Genomic DNA, 18,495 nt, shown 5'->3' with positions numbered 1-18,495 from the left:
TTCATGTGCATCATCTCATTTGGAATACATTTCAGTCCTGTCAGTAGACAGAGTAGGTATCACCCCCATTTTATAGATAAGGAAAACTGAAGGTCAAAGAGTTGGTAGGTGTAGCTCAAGTTGGTCCAGTGGAGAGAATGCCTGAGTTGGAGTCAGGAAGACCTGACTTGGGATCCTCTCTCAGACACTCTGGGGTAAGCCAGAACCTCTCTGTCTATCATGACTAAAATGGAGATAATCCTAGTACCCATCTCACAAGGTTGTTGTGAGGAGCAAATGAATGAACACAGCTAGAGCATGTTGCAGATCTTGAAGGTATTGTAATTACATGCTCTGTATATAGTTATATCTATTATTACATAATTATTATTTATATATTATATATAATTCATATTGTTTTATCCCATTTCATATATTATTATATTCCATTTCTCACCCGGCTGCACTACCTTGGGTCTTCTCTGACTTCTCCACTAAGCCCGAAGAAGATTCTTTTTGTGTTTTGTCTTCTTTTATTATATTAAAAACTCCTTGAGGGCCAGGACTGTCTTTCTTTTTCCTATTTGTGTCTCCATCTCTTAGCACAATGCCTGGCACAGAGTTGGTGCTCAATAAATGTTTATTGACTACTTATCATTTACGGACTATTATACTTGCCCAAGATCTCATGGTTAGTAAATGGCAAGGCCAGAATTTGAGTGCATGTCTCCAAAGATGAAATCCCATACTCCAGTCTGACCCAGTGTGCATTTATAAAATGCTTACTGTGTGTAAGGCATTGGGGTTACAATGGCAATACAAAATATTGCCCTTTTTCTTAAGGAATTTACATTCTACTGGGAAGATATCATATGTAAGAGAGAATCTGAGGAGGACAGAGAAAGCATTAGCAACAAATGAGTTTGGGAAAAGCCATTTATAGGAGATGGCGCAGGAGCTGAATCTTGAAGGGAGATAGGGATTTGAGGGGGCAGAGATGAGAAAGGAGCACATTCCAGGTATAGGGGACAGCCTGTACAAAGACAGAAGAGCAGGAGTATCCATGTAGCTCCTCTTCATCATCAGTAACAATGTAATGATTAATAATTATAATCAGGGAATTCATGACTCAAGCAGGGAGTTTGCAGAATGACAAGGGACATCTGAGATCATCTAATCCATTAGTGCTTCACCTTTTCTGTGCACAGACTATTTTGGTGATCAGTCAGTCCACCAACATCTTCAAAGTGCTCACTGTGTGTCAAGTACTCTGCTAAATGCGAGGAATATTAAGAAAGGCGAAAACAATCCCTGTCCTCAAGGAGATCATTCTAACGGGGGAGACAACCTGCAAGTAGCTATATTCAAACAAGATATGGACAGGATAGTTGGAGGGAAAGTATTAGAGAAGCCAGCAGATCCATTCTCAGAAGAATATTTTTTAAATGCAGAAAACAAAATACAGAAGATTATAAAGTAAATCAAAGATAAGGAAAAATAGAAATGTAAATTTTTTGCCATCCAAGTTCACGGCCACATGTGACCCCTTAATCAAAGGATTTATTCTGTGAAGTTCAGATTCAGTCACAGGGCCACACTAGAGGACCTAGAGGGCCACATGTGACCTTGAGACTGCAGGTTCCCCGCCCCTGCTCTAGAATAATCCCAACAAATATTGATAATCTGCTCCCCTCCCCATCTTGAAAAATTCTCCACTGAAGCAGCATGCCTAATTCTACATGCTCTCATTGTTAGGAAGATTTTTCTTACTCTGAGCTCAAACCCACCTTTTACATGTTACTCCTAGCTTTTCCCCTAGTGCCATATAGAATAAGGCTATTCACTCTTCCATCTGCTTATGAATAATCAGGATGTCACCCTAAGCCTTTTTTACACCAGGCCATAAACATCCCCAGTTCCTTTGCTTGACCTCTGAATAGTATGTATAGTCCTCTTGGAGTCCTGAGAATCTTCTTCTGAAAGATCTCCAGCTTTATCTCTGTCCTTCCTAAAATGTGACAACCAGAACTGAATGCAATCCTCCAGGAGAGGGAGAGAAAGCACGAAAGAAAGTGAAAGCCAGACTAAAGTCTCTCTCGATCTGCCCACTGTGTATTTCAAATCAACTTAAAGGCAAGTTAACTTAAAACACATACATAACTTTCCCCATTATACTGTGATTCATCTTGAGTTTATCATCCACTAAAGCCCCCTTTTAAAAGGTAAACTAATATATAGTGAAACTCCTCCTGACCCTGTACTTCTGTACTTGACTTTTTGAACCAAAGTGTAGGAATTTACATTTATCTCTATGGGATTTAACCTTACTACATTTATCCATTCATCATTCTAGCCTGATGAAATCATTCTTGGTGTCCTGTTCCCTCATCATTCAAATCATGTCATTCCCTCATCATTCAAATAGTCTTTTTTTCATCTTTGAAGCTTTGATCAGTTGTTTCACGCGAAAGTATTTAGGGGAGGAACCAAACTAATTTCTTTTCAGGGTCATTCTATGATAAGTTAAATATGAGTGTCTATAAAAGCATTGTCTTTTCTTGGCGCACTAACATAGGCTACGTGCCCCCTGTTCTGTTTCTTTATGAAAATATTACAGTCATCGTGACAGCTTGTAAGCATTTTAGATAAAGGAACTATAGAACTTCTTGAAGAGACTGCTGAACGACCTGTTACCAGACTCATGCCAAGTGCTATTGTAGACCAAACAGAAACCAAAGATTGAGCAGCAGGTGGTACCACTTGTATATTTCTTATTCCAGCCAAAATAATCTTTTCCCCAGAGTCCCTAGTTGTGGAGAAAGGGCTGGGAATCCAAAAAAATGACTCATAACATATCAGGGGAGGAAAATTGAGACTAGTGGTTTTTGGCAAAAGTACTAAGCCCATTTAATATTACCGTAAATCCTAAATTAGCTGGGTTTAGTTTTCTTCACTGTCTTCCCACTGCCATCCCATCTACAATGGCTGGGATAAGTATGAAGAGAAACACCCAGTTCCTTTCTAGTAGAGTTCTTAAAAGTCACAGAAATGTGGATAACTGCATAATATGGAATTTATTCTTGAACCCAGCAGCTTGATATGGGAAGAAGTGTATAAGTCTTGGATTCAGGAGTTCTGCCACCAAATAGCTGTGTGATCTTTGGCGAACCACTACATCTCCGTAAGACTCAGTTTCTTTATCTACAAAATAGGCATAAAAATCAGCTAGTTTACAGGATTGTTGTAAGGATCAGAGAAAATCATATACAAACATGCTTTTGTAAGCTGTCAAGAGCTAGGTATAGTTCAGTATCATTATTATTTTTGTCTGAGAGAAGTACTCTTTTTGATACCTTATGATCATGGACCAACAGAATCTAAATTGGAAAAGACCTTCAGAAATTATTTAATCCAAATACTTACCAATTATATGAATCCCATCTATAGCAACCTGGACACCTGGTCATCCAGCTTCCTTTTAAAGATCTCCAGTAATGGGGAACTCACTACCTTTTGAGGTCATCTATTCCATTTCAGAACTCGTTTAATTGATGGCAAATTCTTCCGATATTACCCTCCTCTTCTCTCCCCTCCTCTTCCCCTTTCCTCTGACTTTGTTAGTGTAGACCAGTAATGTCAAACTCCAAAGAAATGGGAGCCACTAATCCATACAAAAGGATCTCAGTTTGTAACATATTGATTTTGTTTCAAAATGTAATGTTATCTATGTTTTTATCGTGATTTATTAATTTTGTTAAATATTTCCCAGTTCCATTTTAAGCTAGTGTTGAGAGCCATGTGTGTGATGCCCCAAGTATGCAGAAGTCCCAATGAGGAACCCCCCCTCTCTAAAAGTGCAGACTGGCACCTTCTTTATAATATATGATCTTAGAGAGTTGTCTGGGGGCACTGAAAGGTTTAAGTTACTTGCCAAGGTCAAGCAGTCAGTATGTGTCAAAGGCAGCACTTGAACACAGGTCTTTCTGACTGCAAAGCCAGCTAGCTACACCTCAATGCCTCATAGAAGTGAAGTCAAGTTAATAAGTCTTTACTAAGCACTTACTACATGTACCAGGTATATAATAATAAGCAAAATAGAAAGAGTCTCTTCCCTCAAGGGGATTCCATTCTAATAGGGGAAGAGCAAAGTATTGTAAGTATTATTAGCATTCTCATTTTGTATAATAAAGAAAATTAAATTCAGAGAAACCAAATGACTTGTCTAGGGTTCACAATTAATAAAGTGTTAGAAGCAGAATTCACATCCACTTCTCTACTGAGGTCAAGCCAGTGTTTATCCACTGTGTCACACAGCCTCATCATCTGGAGTTTTCTGTAAGTCACAGAGCTGCTATTCACAATACATAGTACAATCAGCAGCAGTCCTCCCTGGACCTGCCCTTATTCATAATCACCCCTTAAAACATCATGACTCAGTGGATGCTGTTGCTGATCCGTATCCACTGTTCTCTAGGGAATTTTCCCACTGAGAGATCCTTACGTACACCAATGAGGATCACCAATCAAGACAAAAGAAAAGACCATTGGGGAGTTATTACACCTATGAGAGCCTCAGTATCCATCATTGTAAAAGGATGGGGGATAGCATAGAACCAGAAGACCTGGCTTCAAATCCTCCTTTGCTACTTCTATGACCTTGGGCAAATCCCACTCTCTCTTGGTTTGTCTGCTCATCTTTAGAATGGGAGAGTTATACTAGATGTCTCCAAGAGTCCTTCTAACTTTGGAATACCCTGATCCTTCGACCTCTAAGAGATAATAACCCAGCTTTAGCGTTCTCCTCTAGTATCTTGTCTGGTAAAGTCAAATACCCTCCTAAGGGTAGAAAGAGATCTAGAGATGCCTAAGTTACAACTCCTACCTTCTAAGAGCTTACAGTTCTATATGAGGAATTATAATAATTCACCTTTATATAGTGCTGTAAGGTTTACAATTTTCTTTATATATGTTATTTCACATAACCTTTACAGCTACCTTGAGAGGCAAGTGCTATTAATTCCTCCGTTTTACAGATGAGGAAACCAAGGCTTTCACAGATTCAGTGGTTTGCACAGGGTCACATCTAGTATCTGAAGTAGGGGCTGAAACATTGATTTCCTGACTTCACATTCAGCATCCTATCTGCTACTAATGAAGGAGACCAAGGTTTGGACAGGAATAACTGCAGTATAAGGTACGATGTGACATTTTGTGAGAGGGACATTGCAACAAAATTCGTAAGTGGCAGTGACCTTTGAGATCATCTACTATAATTTCCTTATTTTATTTTTAGAAAAAATTAAGCACATTCTTTTTTTAGATTTTTTCTTTTTAATAATTTTATTTGTTTTTAGTTTTCAACATTAACTAAGCACATTATTAATCACAGTACAACAAAATGACATGCAGTAAAGGCCCCCTGAATAAAAACTAAAATTAACTGGAGACTAAATAAAAAGAAATAGCAAACAAAATGTTAGAAGTCTAATAAAATATCAAAAATAAAAATTCTGAAAATCAACCTAGGAATTAATAAAATCTAAAGCAGAACAGCCACTGAATAAACAAACATAACCAGGAAAGAGTATTTTGGAGGAAATCAAATAAATAAGCCATCAGCTCATTGTTTTTCAGGAAAATAAACTGCACTTTTAGTGAAGCTTTGTAAAGGCAACATCCTTTGTCAGACCATGTGTCCTGATTTTTGTTAAAAAAAAACCAAAAAACAAAAACATGCTTGACAAAACAGAACAAAAATATAGGTCACAGTACTTAGCAAGTACTACTTTAATGCCCTCCTTTTACAACTGAAGGAACTGAGGCCTGGAGGAGTCACACATGTAAAAGGACTGAGATTAAAAGTCAGGTGTTCTGATCAAAATCTAGTGCTCTTTCCCTACCACTGCATGCTCTGAAGTTGAAAGGAAGAAAGATCACTTTTGACTGGGAGACAGCGTATCTCATAAAGATACCATCCAAGCTCTTTTGGAGAGTCAGATGGAAAAAAACATATAAATGAAATAGAGCTGGGGCAACGTTACCAAGAAGGAATTGATGATCAGTCAATAAATATTAAAGTGCTCATTAATTTCCAGCCATTGTGCTACGTGCTGAGGATGCAAGTAAATGCAAAAATGATTCTGGCCCTCAAGGACCTTACATTCTAGTGGGGAAGATGTATAAATAATTAGGTACAGACAGGGTACGTACAGAACCTATGTAAAATAATGGGGAAGGCTCTAGCATCTAGGGAGATGGCAGAGTGGCAGGGCATTGAGAAAGGCCCCCCATAGAGGAAGAGGCAATCATTGAGGCTAGAGGCACCAACAAGAGGAGAACATGAGGTTATTGACTTTGGAAACTCTACAGACTGATGCTAATGCCACTTGTAAGTCGTTAGAAATGAAATTAAAATCAATCAGACAAATCTCGATTATTGAAGGCAGTGATGGATTGACACAGGTCTTCCCCAAGTCGCTTGTTTTAGGGGCCGTAAGGATGTTATGAGACAAACACTGCGTCAGTACAGATGGGAATGCTGTCTTTCAGCAGAAATGTGGAATACGATTTTATACTAACAATCATGTTTTTCATAAAATTCTATCCTATTTGCATGGCTTTAAATACATTCATTCTGAGTTCACATTACAATAACAATAGAAGGACGTGTCTCAAAGTGTTCAGAAAGGATTTGTGGAAGGTGTCTTCACAGCATCTCTTACCAGCTGTTTGACCTTGCACCGCAAAAATAATAGCCAACATATAGATGGTGTCTTAAGATTTGCGAAGTACTTGACATGTGTTACCTTACTTGATAAAGGGCTCATTAGGCGAGTGCCTTGACCTCAGCCTTTCTGAGTCTCAGGCTTCTCATCTGTAAAATGAAGAGGGTAATGCTGATCTTATAAATTGCAAAGTGCTTTGCCAATGTAATGGACCATTACCATTAGCCTCATTGTCACCTCCTCTGAGGAAGCGCGGCTTAGTGAAAGGCATCCTGGCTTCATGAATCTAGGGCTGGACTCAGAATGAAATGCTGCCTACAAAATGGGGATAATAATCCCCACCAGGTTGCTATGAGGATCAAAGGAAAGTCTTTTGGAAAGTTTTTTTAAAAAACTATATAAATGTGAGCAATTAGCATTAGCTCTCACCCTGGGGCTGATTGGCTTTGGAATGTCAGAATCAAGGCTCTTTCTGCCTGCAGAGGGAGGCTTTTGAGATGTAGTTTATGAATCATGGGAAGGGCTTCTACCCCAAGTATCTCCTCTTGATGTGAAGTATGAAATTTCCCAGCAAAAGAAACCCTCCTTAAGGGACACCCTGGGACCTGTACGTTTTTATATACTAAGATGAGGCATTAAGTGGTCTGGGAAGGCAACAACATTAGTTAACTAACCCATTCATCTGCATTAATGGAGTCTGAGGCAGTGATGGAGGAAGCCCTGGCTCACAGGTCAGGAGACCAGGGTTAAAGAATCAGTATTTCCACTATTCATGGAATGTTAAACCTGGATAAGGTCTTTGGTGATTCAACCTCCTCATTTTATAAATATGGGAAATGAGTCTTGAGAGTTTGAAGGATTAAAATCATAGGAGAATCACCACATGGGAGGGAAAAAGGATCATCTAGGAGTATCCAAGACCCACTTGGCCTATTTTCAAACCTTTTTCCAGGGAAATCAAAGGAGGTCTCCGTGGGGTCAAGGGAATCAGGAGGGGTTCCCATAAGTTACAGAATTGTAGAGTTGCAAGGGACATTGAGGTCATGGAATAACAAAATTTCAGTATTAGAAAGCCCTCATCTTATCCAACGTATACCTGAACCAAAATGGTCTTTACCAATAGACCAAACAAATGGTCATCCAGTGTTTGCTTTAAAACCTCAAGTGAGGAGGATATGTTTCTACGCTGAGTGTGTCTACTCACTGCTGCAACTTTTTCTTCTTCCTAATTTTGTCCTCTGGTGCTAAGTCACTGGACAGCTCTTTGAATACTTGAGAATGATTATCTTGTCCCCACTGTCTTTTCTTCAGGCCTAACACACAGGTACTTCACCTCATCCTTACATGGAATGAACTTTAGGTTTCAAATTATCTTGTCCCACTGCTACCTGAAATGGAGATCTGTAAGCTATCCAGTGCATGTGGCTACCAGCCATGAAGACCTTCAGACACAGTAAACTCTCTACTTCTAAATGTCATTCTGTGAGGTTTGCCTCTAAAATCCTTCTAGCCATTGGAAAGACAAAGTCGTATTCGTGATTGCTATTTTGAGAATAAAACCTGTTTGCCCAGGTTCCAGTCTATTTTCTTTATTTATTTAGTCATTCACTTATTTCATTTTTAATTTATGGAACAAAGTGAGCATTTTCATAACAAAGTATAATTTTTAAAAGATGATTGCACATGAAATTGCATTATGTCTTATTCACCTTTCTTTACTGCCCACAAGCTTTAAAATCTGAAGGATGTTTTTCAAACTCAGACTCATGATTTTTTCACCATACTTGATACTTAAGAATGAAGGTAACATTTATTCTAAATTTAGTTAGTTCCTTTCTGCAATTAATCTTTATTTAGTTGGAGAAATAGTTAAATAAGAAAAAAATAACAATTCAGAGATAATAGTTATGTCTGTGACAGAGGATTGAATTACTTTGAAAATTCTTGTGTATCTACTTATACACAGTCCATTTATAGTATAGTGGGAAGGAGGGAGGAAATATGCATTTATGAAGCATTCACTATGGCTAGATACTGTACTTTATGAATATTATTACGAATATTGTTCAATTGTGGTAGTCATGTTTGAGTCTCCTGATGGCCAGTTTTTCTGTACTGAAGCATACTGAGATAATGAAGACAAGACTAATTCATGTTTGTCTTCTACCCCCAAAGCACTGTTCAAATAAGCCCAAGTTACCTTGAAAAATAAGGCTTCTACCTCATTCTTGGCTCTTTTCCTCATTATTTGCTTCTCTTAATGTTTTTCACCCTCATCATTCCTAGTTTTGCTCTTTGAAGTCTTCCTTCCTGGGGCTATATTTGAGCAAGCAACTGAAGAGGTCCTTCATTATTCACAGGCCAACATTCCCTCCTGACCATAAGCTTTGGAATTGAGGGATATCAGTGAGAAGAGCCCTGGGTTTCAGACGTTTTGTACTTGCCAAAGCGTTGGACTTGTTTGGTGAAAAGATGTATTTGTTTTAGTGAACCAAGTGAGAAACAAATGAATTCAGCATGTCTATTAATCTTTGCATTTCGAGTGATGTAAGAATACCACTCAGTCATGTTTTATAATGTTTGGTTTGACTGAAATGTGTTTAGTTTAAAGTGGGCTGGCTGTTGTAAGTTCTCTAACTAGGGACATATTTGGAGTATGTTTTGCATCTTGAATGTCATCTGAGACTTCTTTTTACCATCTAGATTTTTCTCATTAGCTGAAATTAGGCAGTAGCAGAGATGACTTACAAACTTACATAGAATCATGGCATTTAAGAAATGGATAAGTTTTGAACATAGAACACCAGACCTGGGAGGGTCCTGAGGACATAGCATATGTAATATCAGGACTGCAAGGACCTGAAAACAGACTATAAAGTATTCTAGCTGAAAGGGGGATCATACCCCATAGAAAATAGAATGTTTTATCTGGAAGAGAACTTAGAACACAGAGCACAAGATACTGGAGCTGGAAGGGACAGTAGAGATAGTCTTGTCCAACATCCTAATTTTAGAGATGAGGAAACTGAAGTCCTGAGAGGTTAGGACTTAATTTCAAAAGTCAGTGCAACTGAGTCCATTTTGTGAGTTCCCAAAAAAATTTTTTTTATATAACAGAAAGAAATAAAAAAAAACTCCCACTAGAAATAGTGCGCCAAATAGATATTTCTGCCAAGGGACTGTCAGACTGGAGTTCTTAGTGACAGATTTAGATGTCTGTTTGTCCTCGGCTAGCTATTGCGGTGAGATGGTATTGGAGATATCTCAATTTTGATTTACAGTTTTAAATGGCAAAATATGGGGATTTTTGGAAAAGTTTGAAAAACTTATGCTTGATTTAAAAGCCTTGTATGAATGCCAGAGTCCCTTTGGATCAAGATGTACATATATTAAACAATTCACCAATGTCATAATGAAGTCTACTCCCTTATAGATTCCCAAGCCCAAAAGAGTATCTTGCAGAATTCCAAGGTAAGGGTTTAATTATCTTTAAGTCATGTTTAAGAGACATTAAGTATATCCTATCAAAGTGGACATCTTACAGGAAAGAAAACTGTTTTCTTTCTCCTTTTTGTGTGTTTTTTTAAATCTAAGTTGCCACTGACAATTTTAGACCAATAGTTCTCAACAGGATCCCAAGAGCTTTTCAGGGGGCCTGAGAGGTCAAAACTATTTTTACGCTGGTGCAAAGATGTTCTTTGCCTATTAAAATATTCCTCCTTTTTCCAGTGATATATCTGTGTGAGGCCAGATATTTTTTATACACTTCCACCAAAACAACATATCAACAAATCCAGCAAATTGAAGGCAGAAGCAGATATGAGAATCCAGCTGTCTTCTATTAAGCCAGACATTAAAGAGATTTGAAAAAATATGCAAAACAATGCCATTCTCACTAAATTTTGTTTTGGAAAATATGGTGATTTTTCATAAAAATGCCATCTATATTAACATGTAATATAATTAATTTTAAAATGAATCAGTACATTTTAAAATATATCTGCTTTAATTTCCAATATAGTAGATATCAGTACATATGGCCCATATAAATAAAAATTCTTTTGGGGCCTCAATAATTTTTAGAGGGACCCAGAGATTAAAAAATTTGAGAACTTCTACCTTAGACATAAATATATGGATCATTCAGCTTGACAGATGTTATCTTAAATAGATTCAGAAACTCATTCAATGAGTATGTGGAACATGAAGTCAGGAAAAAACCCAACTCTTTCAGTTCTGGACATTTCGTTTTACATGTCGGGGAGCTAAGGCCCAAAGAGAAAAAATGATTTGCCCAAAGTAATAAAATTTGGAGCCAGAGGAGAACTTAGAGATCCTAAAACAAGTGAATAGCTCAATGGATGGACTGTTGGAGTTGGAATCAAGGAAATCTGAGTTCAAAATCCTGCCTCAGACACTTACCAGCTGTTTGACCCTAACTGAACTTTCCTCAGCCTCAATTTTCTCATCTGTTAAATGGGAATAATAATATTGACATCTCCCTCTCAGGGTTGTTATGAAGATCCAATGAAACAATATATGTAAAGAGCTTTGTAAACCTTGAAGTGCTAGAAGAATGCTCTCTTCCATCATCATTTTCATCATGATCACCACCGTCACCATCATTTTCAATTCTCTTTGTTTTATAGATGAGGAAACTAGGACCCAGAGAGGTCTAGTGACCTCCTCAGAGTCACATGCCTTGTCAGAACCAGATTGGAGATTTGTACCAAACCCTGTTGAGCTCTAGGTCCAATGCTGCCCTATTGTGTAAATGCACAAATCATTCTGTTCACAGAATTATATACTCAGGGTGCTGGAAGGGAGCTGAGAAGTCATTTAGTTCCACTTAAACCCGAACAAGAATCACTTTTAATCACCTTGCCAAAATGTGGTCATTGAGCCTCTAATTGAAAACTTTCTTCAGTCATGACTGTCTCTTGGTGATCCCATTTGAGACTTTCTTGGCAAAGATCCAGTACTGGTTTGTCATTCCCTTCTGCTCATTTTAGAGACGAGGAAACTGAGGCAAACAGGGTTAAATGACTTGGCCAAGTTCACGCAGCTAGACAGCATTTGAAGCAGGATTTGAACTCAGATCTCCCTGTCTCCAGTTCCGTTGCTCTATCCATTGCACCACTTGGCTGCGTAAATTGAAAACTACCAGCTATAAGAAGCCTGCCATGTAATACATACAACAAACAGAAAGCCTTGGAATCAGAGGACCTGAGTTTGAGTCCCCTTTCTGCTTCTCTCTGTGCCACAAGAACCTGGATAAGCCACATGTCTTAGATAGATCTCAGTTTCTTCATCTGCTAAGTGAAAGGGTCAGACTAGATGACCTGTGAGGTTTGTCCCAGTTCTGGGTCTCTGTTCCCTTGTTCCTGCAGCAGCCCAATCCACTTTGGGCTGCTCTAACTGTAGGAAGTTTTTCCTGGCATGAAGTCTTGATCTGACTCACTCCAGCTTCCTCCCTCTACTCCTAGCTCTTCCCTGCAGGATCCAGTTGAACAACTCTGATCTCTTCTACCCACAATGATCCTTCAGCTACCTGAACATGCCTATCATGTCTTCCCTAATTCTTCTCTTTACAGGCTAAAAATCTCCTTCCTGAAAGTCATCCTCTGCTACCTGTCAATGGCATTTCAAAAATGTTCTCTCCAAAACATCGTCTTCTAGATACTATTTGATAAGGATATAGTTTAGAGGTACTGTTGTTCAGTTGTTTTTTGAGTTGTGTCTGACTCAGCATGACCCCATTTGGGGTTTTCTTAGCCAAGACATTGGAGTGGTTTGCCATTTCCTTTTCCAGCTCATTTTATAGGTGATAAAACAGAGGCAAACAAGGTTAAGTGACTTGCCCAGGGTCACACAAAACTAGTAAGTGTCTGAGGCCATATTTGAACTCAGGAAGATGAGTCTTCCTGACTCCAGGTCCAGCATTCTAGCCACTGCTCCACCTACCTGCCCTCTCCTCCCTATTACTACACTGTATGCCTCTCTTAATGTAGCTCCGTATCACATTAACATTTTTGGTGACCATGTATACTGTTGACTAGCTTGTGGTCCATCAAAACCCTCAGATCTTTGTCACAGAAACTATTGTTAAACCACGCATTGATTATCTTGTGTCTGTGAAGCTGATTATTTGAAACCAAGTGCAGTCTGCCTAGCTTCCATTTTTGTTCCCATTTGAGCTGAATGGGGTCTGAGGTTGCTTTTGAATTCTGTTAGAGTAATGACTTATTTATTCAATTTTGCAGAGAATGAATGTTTTCTTTTTTAGCAGAAGTGAAGCTTGTCTCTTTTAAGTCCTAAATCTTTGTTCTGTGTGTGTGTGTTGAATTACAAATTTCCCTGTCTTGAACACTGGAAGTATTCTGAATATTCTCAGGCCATCTCTATGGGGACCAATTATTGTGCTATACTGTAATACAGAGTGGTTTGGGGCATACGGGACTGTGTTTCCATGGAGTAAACAACTCAAATGTTGGACCTTTTGAGTGTCCATGCTTACTTTAAAATTTTTTTCACAGATTTATTAAACATTAATTTTTATATACATTTGATGTAACATGCGGCTGGTATTTCTAGCTTGATTGATCTCTTCTTTTATTAGCAGTTATTATTTTTACATCTTTATTTAAATATTTAAATTTTGAATTCCAAATTCTGTCCCTCCCTAAGATGGTAAGCAATCAGATATATATAGGTTATACATGTACAATCATATAAAACATTTCCATATTAGTCATTTTGTATAAGAAGACTCAAACAAAAGAAAAAATAAAGAAAGCGAAAAATAGCATGCTGCAGTCTGTATTCCAACAAGATCAGTTCTTTCTCTGCAGGTGGAGAGTGGCTACTTTTTATAATTGTGTTTCCTCTCTTGTCACACTTTTAGTTATTATTTCTCATTACCTCTAATGGCTCTCCCTTCCCTGGCCCTCCCACCCCCTTCTAAAGTGTTGCCAACTCAGAAACAAGTCTATTAGTATTATATATTAAGTAAGAGAAACCAGGTGTTGAGAAATGGCCTAATTTGCCTCTGAGTTTTAGGGTATGGACTTTGTGGTACATATTTTGGCTGCTTAGTGTTCCTGGATATCCACCCAATACTGCTTTTTGTTCACTAAAGGTCCCATCAGCGTCAATCTAATGTGCTTACAGTTGCCTTCTCTCACTCTTTCAGAGTCCCTCAGTCTCTGGCTATGTCATAGGATCATAAGCTTTAGAGTCAAAATAGGCCTTTGAGGCAAGTGTTTAGATAGCAGTTTAAGGTGTGCAAGGCACCTTTCAACTATTATCTTATTTGATCTTCACAACAGCCTTGGGAGGTAAATCATATTATTACCCCCATTTTACAGCAGAGGAAATTGAGGCAAACAGAGATTAAAGGACTTGCTGAGGGTCACCCAGCATGTAAATGTTTGAGGCCACATTTGAACTCAGGTCTTCCTGACTCTAGGATCAGTGCTTTATGCTTAGTGCCATCTAGCTGCTTCATTCCAGGAAGGAGGATAAGGATAAGGAGCAAGAAAAGTAGTAGTAGTAATAAATAATATTCATCAAGAGCTTTAAAATTTACAAAGCAGACAATACAAGTATTAGTATATCTGTTTTACCAGTAAGAAAACTAAGGCCACATAATTAGTTAACACAGGAGCTAGGAATGAAATGAAGCTTTTCTGATGCTGAATCCAGTGTTCTTTACATCACTCCATGGAGTCCACCCCCTGTTATTTCATAGATGAGGAAACAAAAGGCCAAAAAGTGATGTGGTCTACAACCCCCCAGGATCAGAGGATTTAGAGCTGGAGGGGATATTGGAGAAAAATTTTGTTACCCCAACCAAGCTTTCTAATTCTATTATTGGCGCTGCTGGGTTAATGGCTGCATCCAAGAGCACACTCCAGGATGGTAGTAATGCAGATTCGTTATTGCCTTGGAGGTGCCTTTCATCATTATTTTGCATATACAGTCAATAGCAGGAATCTAATTTTAAGATCAGGGGGAAAAGCGATCTTTTCTTTAAATGGATGCATCAAAGGACACCTTCACCTGAAATTAATAATAGCATTTAGATGGGACACTTGTTGTTCAGTCATTCAGTTATATCCGATCATGGCCCCATGGCCCATAGCATGTCAGGCCTTTCTATCTCCTGAAGTCTGTCCAAGCTCAAGTTTGCTGCTTCCATGATACCATCTAACCATCTCATCCTCTACCATCCCCTTTTCCTTTTGACTTTAGTCTTTCCCAATATCAGGGTCTTTTCCAATGAGTCCTGTCTTCTCATTATATGGCCAATCTCTTTAAGCTTTGGCTTCAGTATTTGACCTTCTAATGAATAGCCTGATATCTCAGATTTTCTTGAAGAGATCTCTTGTCTTTCTCATTCTATTGTTTTCTTCTATTTCTTTGCATTGATCATTCAAGTAAACCTTCATCTCTCATTGATATTCTCTGCCATTCTGCATTCACTTGGGTATATTTTTCCCTTTCTCGTTTCCCTTTCCCTTTCCTTCTTTCCTCAACTATTTGTAAAGCATCATCAGACCGCCATTTTCCTTTCTTGCTCTTCTTTTTCTTTGGAATGTTTTTGTTGCTTCCTCTTGTACACCATAGTGAATCTTTAACTATAATTTTTCAGACACTTTACCAGATCTAATCTATCACTTCCACTTTATATTCATAAGGGATGTTATTTAGGTCATACCTATGCAGTACAATTATTTTCTCTTCTTTCTTCAATTTAAATCTGAATTTTGATATAAGAAGTGCATGATCTGACTCACGGTCAGTTGCAGGTCTTATTTTAACTGATTGTATAGAGCTTTTCCACCTTTGAATGCAAAGCAAATAATCAATCTGATTTTGATGTTGACTATCTGGTTATATCCATGTGTTGTGTTTTGGGCATTAGGGCTCACAAACCCAAGTTTACAGCAACCCCATTCTGTATCACTTCCTCATGCACACAGCAAGCACCGAATAAATGCTTTTTGAATGATCTCTCACACCCATTCTTCTCTCTGTTCTCACTGATATCATGCTAGTATAAGCCCTCATTTATTATCTGCCAAGTTGGTTGGTTGGTTGCTGCCCTTGGTTCTTGATGAAGGCCAAAATGACACCACTGTTAGAGTCTGACACTATCACAATCTGAATGTGGCAGATCAGACCACAGGTAGAATTAGGAATGCTTTACCACAGGTAGGGCACAAATAGTCCAAATGAACATTTGGGTTGGATTCTCTTTGTACATCTTGTGGTTTTTTTTGAGTTGTTTTAATTCTGTTTTGCTCATAGAACACAACACTTTCTTTGAAAGGGCACACCATGCTGGGCAGTCCTGTGCCATGTCTCCCATGTTGTGCAATCAATTCCAAAGTTATTGCGAGTGTCCTTGTATCGCATCTTCTGACCACCAAGTGAGTGCTTTCCTTGTATGGATTCTCTATAACATAGTCTTTTTGGCAAGTGTACATTTGGCATTCAAGCAACATGGCCAGTTCATCGGACTTGCACTCTCTGCAGTAGATTTGAATGCTTGGCAGTTTACAATTCTCTTATTTGAGAAAGAACCTTAGTGTCTGGTACATTATCCTGCCAGGCTCCAGAATCTTCCTGAGACAATTCAATTTCCTGGAAATGGCACTGATATACTGTTCAGGTTTCACAATGAGGTCAGCAAAACAGTTCTGTGGACCTTCAGTTTGGTAGTCAGTCTAATACTTCTTCTCTCTCACTATTTCCTTCAGAGCCTTCTAAACACTGAGCTAGCTCTGGTAATGTGTGAATCAATCTGTGCACGTCCTTAGAAAGTATACTGCCAAGGTAAGTGAACTTATCCACAGTGCTCAAAACTTCTCTATTTGTAACAAATGGTTCCACATATGGATGATGTGCTTCTGGCTAATGAAGCTCCTGTGTATTCCTGGTGTTCATTGTTAGCCAAAATCAGCACAGCAGCAAGAAGAGAGCTACACTTTATTGCATCTCAGCTTCAGAGGGAGCATTGAGCACACTATCACTGACAAACAAAAAGCCACTCACCAACTCTGCCTCCACTTCAGTCTTGATTTGTAGTCTTTTCAAGTTAAGTAATTTACCATCAGTGTGGGAGCTGACCTTGACTCCATGTTTGTCCTCAGTGAATATGTCTCACAACATAGCTGAAAACATCACGCTAAAAAGCATGGACACAAACGCACAGCCTTGTTTCACTCCATTAGTGATGTGGGAAGCAGGAGAGCATCGTCCATTATCCAGAACCTGGGCCAGCATGCCATCATGAAACTGACATATGATACTGATGAACATCTCCAGGCAGCCAAATTTTGACATAATTTTCCATAAGCCCTCTTGACTGATAGCATCAAAGGCCTTGGTTAGATTGATGAATGTTGTGTACAGATCTCTGTGCTGCAGTTGGCATTTTTCTTGGAGTTGTTGGGCAGTAACTTCTGCTTATTCTAGGAGGGAAGAAAACTTTCAGGGGACCTTGGCTGGGCTGAAGAGAAGGGCCTAAAATGAGTTGCTTTGTGCTTATCCTCACCTTTGGTGAATATCAAGGTTTAAAACAGGGGTGGGGAACCTGCAGCCTCGAGGTTACAAGTGGCCCTCTAGGACCTTGGGTACAGCCTTTTGACTGTGTTCAAATTTTAAAGAACAAATCCTTTTATTAAGGGAATTTATTCTATGAAGTTTAGATTCAGTTTAGATTCAAGGGCTGCACTTGAGGCCCTAGAGGGCCACATATATCCTTTAGACCCCGGCTTCCCCACCCCTGGTAAACTAATAAGTCCTCCTCTGGGGGGAGGGAGGTGGGGCTTAGAGCTACAAAGAGCCAGAGAATACAGACATTTGTGGTGTTCCTAAAGGTGTGGTTAGAAGCAAAGCTCTGTATCACAGACAGGGCAAAACTAAATGAGAGAGATTGAGTCTTGGGGGGTGGGGTGCAGAAATGATATTTGGAATCATTACCATAATGAAAGGTAAATGTTTTATCTGCATAGTGGATTATGAAAATTATCATATTTTTATCACATAGGTGAAGGCAGCATTGTATAGCAGAGAGGGTCCTCAGTGTAAAGTCAGAAGATTTTAATTTGAATTCCTAATTTGTTAACTTATTGTCTGACCTTGGGCAAGTAACCTTTCTCAGCCTCAGTTGTAGATGACATAATTTCTAAGGGCCCAAACAACCAATGCTCTTGGTTCCAAAGAACTGATTTCTTGTATGAAGAAACACCTGGGTTTCATTTTCCTTCACTTTCAGGTATGGGAAGTTAAGATTTATATTGATTAAAAAACACAAACATGATTCAGAACTATGTCTTGCCTTTTGATTTTTCTTTGAACTGATGTTGCTGCTGCCACATTAGCCAAGCTAAACAAAACCTTTTCACCTCCTGAATTCAAGGTCCCGACTGATTGCCTTTTGGGAGGAATCCCCCTGACAGTTCTGAAATGAAGAAGTATCCCGTTCAAACAACAGTTTTATGATTTTGCTGAGTAAAAACTTTCAGCTAGTTAGAGAAATATGGTTGTTATAAAAATCAGCATATTTTTGAAAAACAAAAAGCTGAATTTTAATATACTGTGAAACATGAGAAATCCACAGGTCTTTCTGTCCCTGCATAGAAACATCTATAAGAGAGTAACTTTCATTTAGCTGCATGTGTGAAAAACACTAGGGGCAGCTAGGTGGTGCAGAGGATAGATGTTGGGCCTAGAGTCAGAAAGATTCATCTCCCTGAGTTCAAATCCAATCTCAGAAAGTTAC

At 38.7% G+C, this 18,495-nt stretch overlaps 1 protein-coding gene and 1 long non-coding RNA gene across 3 annotated transcripts in view; one reads left to right on the top strand and one right to left on the bottom strand.

Annotated features, from left to right (window-relative positions):
* Nucleotides 1–18,495, bottom strand: part of C1QTNF7 (C1q and TNF related 7) — a 146,509-nt gene that overhangs the window by 26,855 nt on the left and 101,159 nt on the right. The window lies entirely within an intron of this gene.
* Nucleotides 1–18,495, top strand: part of LOC140511252 (uncharacterized) — a 52,677-nt gene that overhangs the window by 7,734 nt on the left and 26,448 nt on the right. Inside the window, exon 2 of the long non-coding RNA XR_011969481.1 lies at nucleotides 16,469–16,544. This is a non-coding gene — a long non-coding RNA (uncharacterized lncRNA). The remainder of the gene's footprint in view (nucleotides 1–16,468; nucleotides 16,545–18,495) is intronic.

This window comes from Notamacropus eugenii, chromosome 6 (assembly GCF_028372415.1).
Source record: "Notamacropus eugenii isolate mMacEug1 chromosome 6, mMacEug1.pri_v2, whole genome shotgun sequence".
NCBI lineage: Eukaryota > Metazoa > Chordata > Mammalia > Diprotodontia > Macropodidae > Notamacropus > Notamacropus eugenii.
The sequence above is the reverse complement of the archived record's forward strand: the minus strand, read 5'-3'. Positions and strand labels throughout refer to the sequence as shown.